The sequence below is a fragment of the Euleptes europaea genome, chromosome 5, assembly GCF_029931775.1.
Source record: "Euleptes europaea isolate rEulEur1 chromosome 5, rEulEur1.hap1, whole genome shotgun sequence".
NCBI lineage: Eukaryota > Metazoa > Chordata > Lepidosauria > Squamata > Sphaerodactylidae > Euleptes > Euleptes europaea.
In genome coordinates this window covers 98,706,423-98,715,949 of record NC_079316.1, presented here as the reverse complement: position 1 = coordinate 98,715,949, position 9,527 = coordinate 98,706,423, and the positions used below count along the sequence as shown (strand labels likewise).

The window sequence follows — 9,527 nt, the reverse complement described above, 5'->3', positions numbered from 1 at the left end:
AGATTTCCTTTTAGCTTTTTTTCCCTGCCTCAACTGTAAAGAGCAATAGTTAACTTTCGTGTTTAAGCTTCTTGGAAGGATGTGGGAGGGGGGAATTAAACTGTTAGAGAGATCCAAATGAACTGGGCTTTGCACATATTGAATTGATGCAACTCAGCCCTGCTTAAAATCAAGGCTTTTTTTTTTTTGTCTTGGGTGATCTTTCAGCCATATAGTTCTGTGAGAAACCTGTACGTTCCCGAGTTTTGATTTCCTGCCATTCTGGGCTCTCTTGGTTTTCAAAAAGGGAAAAAAGGAAAAGAAATAAGAAAAAAAAGAGGTCTAGTTTCACAGTTGTGCTGATATTCGAAAACATTCTGGGTGTGCCCGTATAAAGGCTTTTGGATTTGGCAGTGGACATGGTTAAGAGGCCCTTTTCAATTCTGAGGTACCAGAATCTTTTCTTTAAAAAAAAAAAAAGCTTTTAGCTGTAGGCAGAAACAAAGCCAAAATACTTAGGCCCTGCCTTGAACCCAAGGGGCTGGCTATAATGGAACTGAGACCTGAAGCATATGCTGTCTGTCCCAAGGGCCCTAAACCAGCTGCTAGAAGTGGCAGCTGGAGAAACTGGAGGCTGAAGTTCAGTCGATAGAATATGCAGCTCTGCTGACCAGGCAAGGGCAGAAGGCCAGAGTTACCGCTGGCTTTATATTGGCTGCCGGTCACAGAGCCTGACTGGTGTAACGCATTTCTTCTCTTCTGCAGCTCAGCAGGCCTCTGAGGCCAGCACTTATACAATTCTAGGGGGGTTAGGCCCCTTCCTGATTGTTCCCATTTCAGACCCCAGAGTCTCTGGCTAGGGCAGTGGTTCCCAACCTTTTTTTGACCAGGGACCACTAGGACTTTTTTGTTCGGTGCAGGGACCCCAAGGTTCAAAATAAAAATTCAGAGAATTTGAAAATAAACTTTAATCATAACATTGTCGAAGGCTTTAATCATAACAGTTAGTTAAACATTAAACTTAGAATAATATCTGAATATATTTTTTATAATAGAGAACTTTTAATTGAAAATCAATGTGATTTTTGAGCTTGCATCCTTTTTACAAGCTGGGCAATTCTGGGGCTAATACTGTTGCTCAGAGCTACACTAATATCATCACTTGCTTCCAATCGATTTCTGGTCTTGTTCTTAATTATAAGCAAAGCAGAAAACCCTTGTTCGCATAAATAAGTTGTGGAGAAGAGCATAAGATATCGCAAGGCGAATCCCCGAACTGTAGGATATGAAATTGCTTTTTTACACCAGAACTCTTCAAGATAAACTGATTCAAATGCATTCTTACAGTGCCTATCATTTTGGAATTCAATGAGCTCTTCCTGGATTTCTTCTGCAACCTCTTCAACAGCAATACCAAAAGGATTGCGAATCAGCTTTTGGGTATCTTTTGATTTGGTCTGGTTATATTCTGGGAAGTAATGGCGGAATTCATCGACCAGCATTTGCAGATGACTTCTGATGTTGTCTTGTATATTCGCAGTGATCATGTCATCTTTACTATCATCAACCAGTGCTTTTAATGTCACAAACACAGAATAATTGTTTTCACCAACTTTACCTACCCATACTTGAAGTTTGCAAATAAAGGCACGCAGTTTGTCTTCAAACATAAAAATGTTTCCCACACCTGCTAAATTTATGTTTCCAGAACCTTGCAATTGTAAGTTTAGTTTATTCAAATGTGAGAAAATATCCACAAGATAAGCCAAATGCATCTGACTTTTCGAATCAGAAAACTGCTCTAGTAAATCTTTAATTTTCTTCTCTGCTAGAAACAGCTCAACCTCTTTTCTTAGTTCAAATAACCTTCCCAGCATATTGCCTTTCGATAGCCAACAAACTTCGGTGTGGAAAAGAAGAGTCTCATGATCGGAGTCCATTTCGGTGCAAATTTTTTTTAAAAGGCGTGTATTTAAGGCACTGCTTTTAATAACATTGACCACTTTTATGGCCATTTCCATGGTATTAACAAGGCTTTTAGGAAGAGACTTGGAAGCTAAAGCCTGACGATGTATGATACAATGAGTTGTTATTGCTGAAGGATTCTTCTGTTTTATTAATGTTGCTAGACTGGAGCATGATCCTAACATGGCTGGAGCGCCACCCATACAGAAGCCGGCGAGCTTTTCCCACATAATGCTATGTTTCTCAAAACTCTGCTACTATATTCATGATGTCGATACCTTTTGACGTCGTTTCCAGTTTCCGTGAAATCAATAATTTCTCTTTAATAGTGTTGTTGTCGTCTAAAAAGCAGACAAATACGAGCAACTGACTGCAATTAGAAGCGTCTGTTGATTCATCACACTGCAAAGCGAAACATGGCGAATTTTTTATTTTCGAAACAAGCTGCTCCTCAATGTATTTTGACATAATTTCAATTCGAGCTTTTACCATGTTGCTCGATAGAGGAATTTCTTGTATTTTCTTTTTGGCTTCCATCCCTAAAACTTCTTCGACAGCTAACATCAAACAAGGTTTGATTGCGCTATCAATTTCAAAATCTCAAACGACGCGACTAATGTTTTTTCCGATGATGCATATCTTGAACCGCTAGGCCCGAGTTTCATCTTTTTCAGATTCTCTAATTTACCTTCAAAGAATTCAGGTGGTCGGTCAGATAAATTAGGATGGACCGTTTCTAAGTGGCATTTCAATTTTGCTGGCTTCAGAGCATCGTTTCCGAGAACGGTGGCACATATAATGCACTGTGGTTTTATTTCTCCATTACTTTCAATAAAGGTAAATCCGAATTTGATGTAACTATTGTCGTATTTTCTCTTTTTTGACGCCATTCTCTGAAAATTAAACAAAGACGCAATCAAAATTCATTTCCATAACTAGTCATTTCGAATCAATAAATTAATACACTAATTATGTCCAGCAGTGGACTGTGATAGGCTGAGTTGATTGATTGAAATTAACCTCTCACACCCCAGTCTGGGATCGTACGGTCCTGTGCAAATGGACGCCATTCGGGGTTGGGACCCATGGGTCCCAGCTACACCACCACCTAGTATTTTATTTTATTATTTTTTTCATGGCAAATCCTAAATCCAACATCCAAATTAAAAAATAAAAGCTCCTTCTCTATGGTATGTGATTGAATAACGATTTTTTATAAGAGATACAGTGGTCAATAGCTCAAATTTATTTTACCAATAGTGTGTAACACCAGTGAAAAGTGAACCAGATGGTGTTTTGTGTCACGCTCATCAGAACTACGTGTACTGCCACCAAATGATGTGCACCGCAGGACGCAGGGGAGCATGGTGCATATTTCGCAGGTATCTTAGAGGTTAATACAAATTTGAAGGACTTACCGTTAATCTGGAACCATCATATCACTTCACTAAACAGTAGTCATGGATACAGCCCTGAGCAAAACAAAGTAGGTACTTAATGCGTGTGACACGACTTGCGCTACATACTTGTGGATGCAAAATAGCGTGAGCCGTGAGGCTCGCTTGCACCCTCCCCCGGCCTCCCCGCCCCCGCATGTTCTTTACTCATCGCTCACCGCTCCCACGAGTCACCGCTGCACGCTGCCGCTCTCTGCGCCCACGAGCTGCTGCTAAGTCACCCGCGTAAATATTAATTTATTATGGGTTTATAACTTTGTTTCGCGGACCTTGATTTAGTTCTCGCGGACCCCTGGTGGTCCGTGGACCACCGGTTGGGAACCAGTGGGCTAGGGTTACCAACGTTAAGGTGGGGCCCAAATTACACCTGATCTTCAGACTACAGAGATCTCTCCTGAAGGACATGGCAACATCAGAGGACATATTCCACAGGGTCTAGAGGAAATGGAAGTTCTAGAGTGGATGCAGAGGGTGGGAGGCTTTGGGACATCCTCTTTTCCTGTCGTATACCATAGGCACTTGGGGAAACTGATTACTGTAAAGACATTGAAGGGCAGAAGCAGGCTGAGAACTGAGAGTGGATGGGTTTTCAGAGTGGACCTTCCTCATTAACTGTAAGAAAAGACTTAAGGGGAAAAAGACTTAAGTGGCCTATGGGTACTACATAAGGAAAACGAGTGGGATGAATGACATCTAGGGTTGCCAGGTCCCTCTTCACCACCTGCGGGAGGTTTTTGGGGCAGGGCCTGAGGAGGGCAGGGTTTGGGGAGGGGGGACTTCAATGTCCAATTGCCAAAGCAGCCATTTTCTCCAGGTGAACTGATCTCTATCGCCTGGAGATCAGTTGTAATAGCAGGAGATCTCCAGCTACTACCTGGAGGTTAAGAGGAGAAGATCTTAACTCTGGCACAGGTGTATTGCATTTGTTGTAACACTGCCTGGAGGTTGGCAACCCTAATGACATAATACTAGAAGGGGCAGGGTACTGCTCAGCAAACCAATTGATTATTTTAAAATTACAATTAACCTTTGTGTTTGAGATGATGGGAGGGGATAGAATTAGGGTTGCCAGGTGCCCGCTGGTGGCGGGCAACCCCCCGGCCATTTACCCCTCTGCCCGCCGACCACCTAAGGGTCGGCGGGCAAACGTGCATGCATGCATGCTTAGGCTGTGCTCTGCTGGGGGAGGGGCTGTGGCTCACTTGGTAGAGCATCTGCTTGGCATGCAGAAGGTCCCAGGTTCAATCCCCGGCATCTCCAGTTAAAGGGACCAGGCAAGTAGGTGATGTGAAAGACCTCTGCCTGAGACTCTGGAGAGCCGCTGCTGGTCTGAGTAGACAATGCTGACTTTGATGGACCAACGGTCTGATTCAGTATAAGGCAGCTTCATGTGTTCAAGTTTCTATGGCGCACAGCGCTTCCGGTTTAGAACAGGAAGTTCTGCCTCGTGAGTGGCCTTTACCTCTTAGTTTGAGTGGTAAAGGGCTGCTTTACCACACAAACGAAGAGGTAAAGGCCCCTTGCGAGGAGGCACTTCCGGTTCTAAACCAGAAGTGCCACGTGTGCATCGGCGCGTGCACGCGATTACAAAGAAAAGCTTCCCTACAGAGGAGAGGAGGCACCCTGCAACCCTAGATAGAATAGCTCTGTGGTGCTTGGTCTGGAATGCCACCTAAGCACATGCAAGTTGCTGCTTGAATGCTGAGTGTCTTAACCAAGCTGCAAATTGAACCACAGTTGTGGTTCAGTGGGAGTGGTTTACTTTCTCGTAAGTGTTCTCACCAGGAGAATCCCTGTTCCATGCACAACTGTTTGAGCCCACTAGATCCTAGTCCAACACCCTGACCGCTACACCACACTGGCTCTCCTACACCACACTGGCTTTATGAATTCCTTATGCATTTTATTGATACTGAGCGGAGATCAGTTCAAAAAAGTAGTAAGGCAGAGAGTGGAAGACACTGAGAGACAGCATGACCTCGCAAGGTCCCCTGCTTTCATAGCCTCACAGAAGTTCAGACACCTGATGACGGCAGCCCTATATCTGATGACACTGGAGGTGAACAAAGTTAGAAGGGCTTTTACGTTAGCCAGATGCTATCGGCTGTCCTAGAAGGCAGGTATAAAAAAACTCCTCTTTCCAAGAGAGTCTGCCCATGCAATGGTGAAGAAATGGAGACCCGCGAACACGTCTTTTTATACTGCCCTCTTTATCATGAGTTAAGATCTAAAACTATCCAAGAAATTTTAAGAAATAATATAGGGCTACCTGATAAAATTTGTATCCAACGACTACTGGAAGATAGTAATCCACAAACTTCGAGATGTGTGGCCAAATTTTGTGTTGCTATATATAAGGCCCGAAAGGATGCAATTTACAAATAGGTAAAATTTGACAGATAAATATTTTAGAAGCTAGCTTATTTGCCTCTTTAGATATGGGATTTTATTGATATGTTTTATTTTGTGGACTCTTTGTCTGACTGATACTGTTTTTATTACAAATTTATGTTACTTCTGATTAGATGTGTTCTATTTTTTGGTCAAATGACCGTAAAATAAAAACTGAACTTGTGGTGCATTGGAGGAATTTATATGAGCTGGGAATCAACTGTGGCATTATAGATGAGGTCAGGGATGGGCAATCTTTTTGAGCCTGCGGGCACCTTTGGAATTCTGACACTGTGTGGTGGGCACAGCCACAAAATGGCTGCTGCAGGAGGTGGAGCCAACCACAAAATGCTGCCACAGCTTATCTTCAGTTACACAGTGCAGATCCTTAGGCTGTGGTAGCAGCTGCGCCCAAAGCAACATTAAAAAAAAAAAAATCTGCACAAGCCCCAACTTTGGTGTGCAATGTCTTGGGAATGATAATTATAAGTCATCGTAGAAACAAATGGTTGAAAGAAGAAGAAGAAGAAGAAGAGTTGGTTTTTATATGCCGACTTTCTCTACCACTTAAGGGAGAATCAAACCGGCTTACAATCACCTTCCCTTCCCTTCCCTGCAACAGACACCCTGTGAGGTACTGTAGGTGGGGCTGAGAGAGCTCTAAGGGAGCTGCAACTAGCCCAAGGTCACTCAGCTGGCTTCATGTGGAGGAGTGGGGAAACAAACCCGGTTCTGCAGATTAGAGTCCACCACGCCAAACCACCACTCTTAACCACTACACCACGCTGGTTAATCAGCTAGGATTCTCGATAGATACTGTAAAACAACTTGGGGAAAGGAGGGCAGTGACTTCGATTTTTAAAAAGCTTGATTTTATTAGGTCGCAATAGTGTGCCCAATAGAGCACAGAAAGTTTGCTCCACCCTCTTTTGGGGTATTTTACCACGCAGTATGCTAGAGTACTTAAATCTGTTAACGTTTCCCAAGTATAGGAGCGCCTCTATGATGGCCCAGCTGAACACTGTGCCGTCACCTGCGATGAAGGACAGATTTAGAAACGTTCCATTTTTCACTAGGATCTGCCCTTGTGTGTCTGGCAGTATAGGTACAATAAGTCTTTTCTTTTTTAATTGTCTGTTACTTGAGGTTGATAGACAGAGACTGGTTGAATCATTTGATAATGGAAAGAAGGCACTCACCCTTCCTGAATTTTTAAAATAACCAACAAATCAGAGAGATATATTAGCTGCCTATTTTAAAGGATAAGGGGACTATATTAAATATTTTGGCCATTGTGTTTTAGTGTGGTACTGCTTAAGACTTATTGGTCGTTTGAGCAGAATATTTAAAGAAAGAATATATATATATGTGTGTGTGTGTGTGTGTGTGTGTGTGTGTGTGTGTGTGTGTGTGTATATATATATATATATATATATATATATATATATATATATATATATATATATATATATATATATATATATATATATATAAAATCTGCACAGCCAATCAAATTTCCAATGGCCAATCAGAACATTTGCTGGGCAAAGCCCCACCTGGCCCTGCCCATTTCCTAAAAACACTTGGTGGGTGCCAGAAAGGTTTCAGTGGGTGCCATGGCGCCCGACGGCACCACATTGGGGACCCCTGGGTTAGGTGCTTTCAACCCATCTTTCATTGGGTACTGTCAATGAAAGCAGGGCACTTAACTCTGAGCAGGGCTGTCCCTAGAATAGGGTGAACAGAGGCAATCGTTCTGGAGCCTGGGTTCGGAGAGGCTGCATTTCCCCAGTCCTGTGAGCAGCGGGGGGGGGGGGGGGGTCTCTGCTGCTGATCAGCAGTGGAGCGGTACTCTTGTGCCATTGAGGGGTGGTGGTGGAAGGAGCTTGTCCTGGTCACATGTTTCCCTAGGGCCTTTGTGGGTTGGAGGCCACCGTTCCCTAGAGATCCACAGTGACCCGGGAATACCTCCAAAATAATCAGCACAGGGATGTGGCTGAAACACTATGGAGTTCTCGGCTGCTCAATCGAAGTGGGACAGACCACCTAACAACCCTTTAGGTCTGGACTGTGTAAACAAGCCCTCAAAAGCCTCAATTTTTTTTTTTTTTTTGAGCACATCCGTAAAGCACGGCTGAACCAGGTCTTATGTCAGCAATCCTAGGATTTTTCCATTGCCGGAGCCTGTTCTTTTATTTCTCTTGGATGCAGATGGCGTTCCTTTGTTATTCTCATGTTATTTCATATTTATACAATTAAAATGTGACTTTTCAGTACATCGTTTGCTTCCTGTTTGAAGTTCACCACCACATCCTCGCACTCCCCAAGCCCCTGCGCTCTGCTTCACTCAAAAATAACAATAAAACCTGAAAAGGTCTCTTATTCCTCCTGCAACCAAATGGATGTTGGTAGTTAGCTGTGCTTCCCCCCGCCCCCGCCCCATAGCCGCCTGGCGGTCTGCCTTTCTCCATCTCCTTCTTTGCCCTCGGAGGACTGAGCCTGGTTCATCGCGCAGATAAAGACACATTTCTGTAAGTCTGCAGCCGACTTTCCCTTTTGATCCTTAGAGCTTTCCGCTTCTACTGTAACACAGGGCTTTCACTTTCTCTCAAAAGCTTACTTTCCCCTGTGGGGATTCCTAAAGTTGCTGATTTTTTTCCCTTTCAAAACTGCCTGTAACATTGTATTTCTCATTTAAAAAAATTATAATTGAAATAAAGTTTTGTTTTGGTTTTCGGTGAAGGTCGATGCCTGGCACCCATGCTCACTTAGCAGAGGGCAATAAAGTTGAATCTAGACAAGATGGAAAGAAGAAGAATGTTTTTTAGATCCCAATTTTTCACTACCTTTAAGGAGTCTCAAACCGGCATACAATCGCCTTCCCTTCCTCTCCCCACAACAGGCACCTTGTGAGGTAGGTGGGGCTGAGAGAGTTCAGAGATGTGGAGGAGTGGGGAAACCAACCCGGTTCACCAGATTAGCATCCGCCGCTCCTATGGAGGAGTGGGGAATCGAACCTGGTTCTTCAGATTAGAGTCCCATGCTCTTAACCACTACACCATGCTGATACTGATGGGGGAGGGTGAAGTCCTGGAGGTACGGTTGCCAACCCCAGCTTGGGAAATTCCTGGCGATTTGGGCGTGGAGACTGGGGTTTGGGGAGAGGAGGGACTTTGGCAGGCTATAATGCCACAGAGCCCACCCTGTGTAGCAGCCATTTTCTCCCAACCAAATACTAGACAGGGCCAACTCTACTTAGCTTCCAAGATCTGAGATCATGCCAGCCTGGGCCATCCAGGCGAGGGCAAAGTGCCTATTGCAGAGGTTTTAAGAGCATTATATCGTCTGTCTGTCCCCACCCCCCAGTCCCAACTCATTTTGGCTATTATGATACAATAAAGTTTATTTTGTTTAGCCGAAGGCCATTACAGTCTGTCATATAAAACCAAGTCATAAATTATAACATTAAAACAGTCTGACTAAAAGATGCTAGCCATTACATACATTAAATGCCCTCATTAAATACAGCTTTGGCCAGAATTTGCTAAGGCAAAGAGTGAAACGGATGGATCAACATCTGAGAGGAGAAAGAGCAACTTCTCTGAATCGGTAAAGAGATTTAAGCAGTTTAAAAGCACTGTAAGAAATTTTGTCCGAGGCTCCGTATAAAGCGGACAGAATAAAATATTGTGCAAGAGGTCCTCTGGAACTGCAGCTTTACAAATGCACAGTCGA

At 43.6% G+C, this 9,527-nt stretch overlaps 1 pseudogene; it reads right to left on the bottom strand.

Annotated features, from left to right (window-relative positions):
• Nucleotides 1-2,187: 2,187 nt before the first annotated feature.
• The window catches only part of LOC130478379 (ATP-dependent RNA helicase DDX19B-like), a 29,917-nt pseudogene continuing 22,577 nt past the window's right edge, over nucleotides 2,188-9,527 (bottom strand).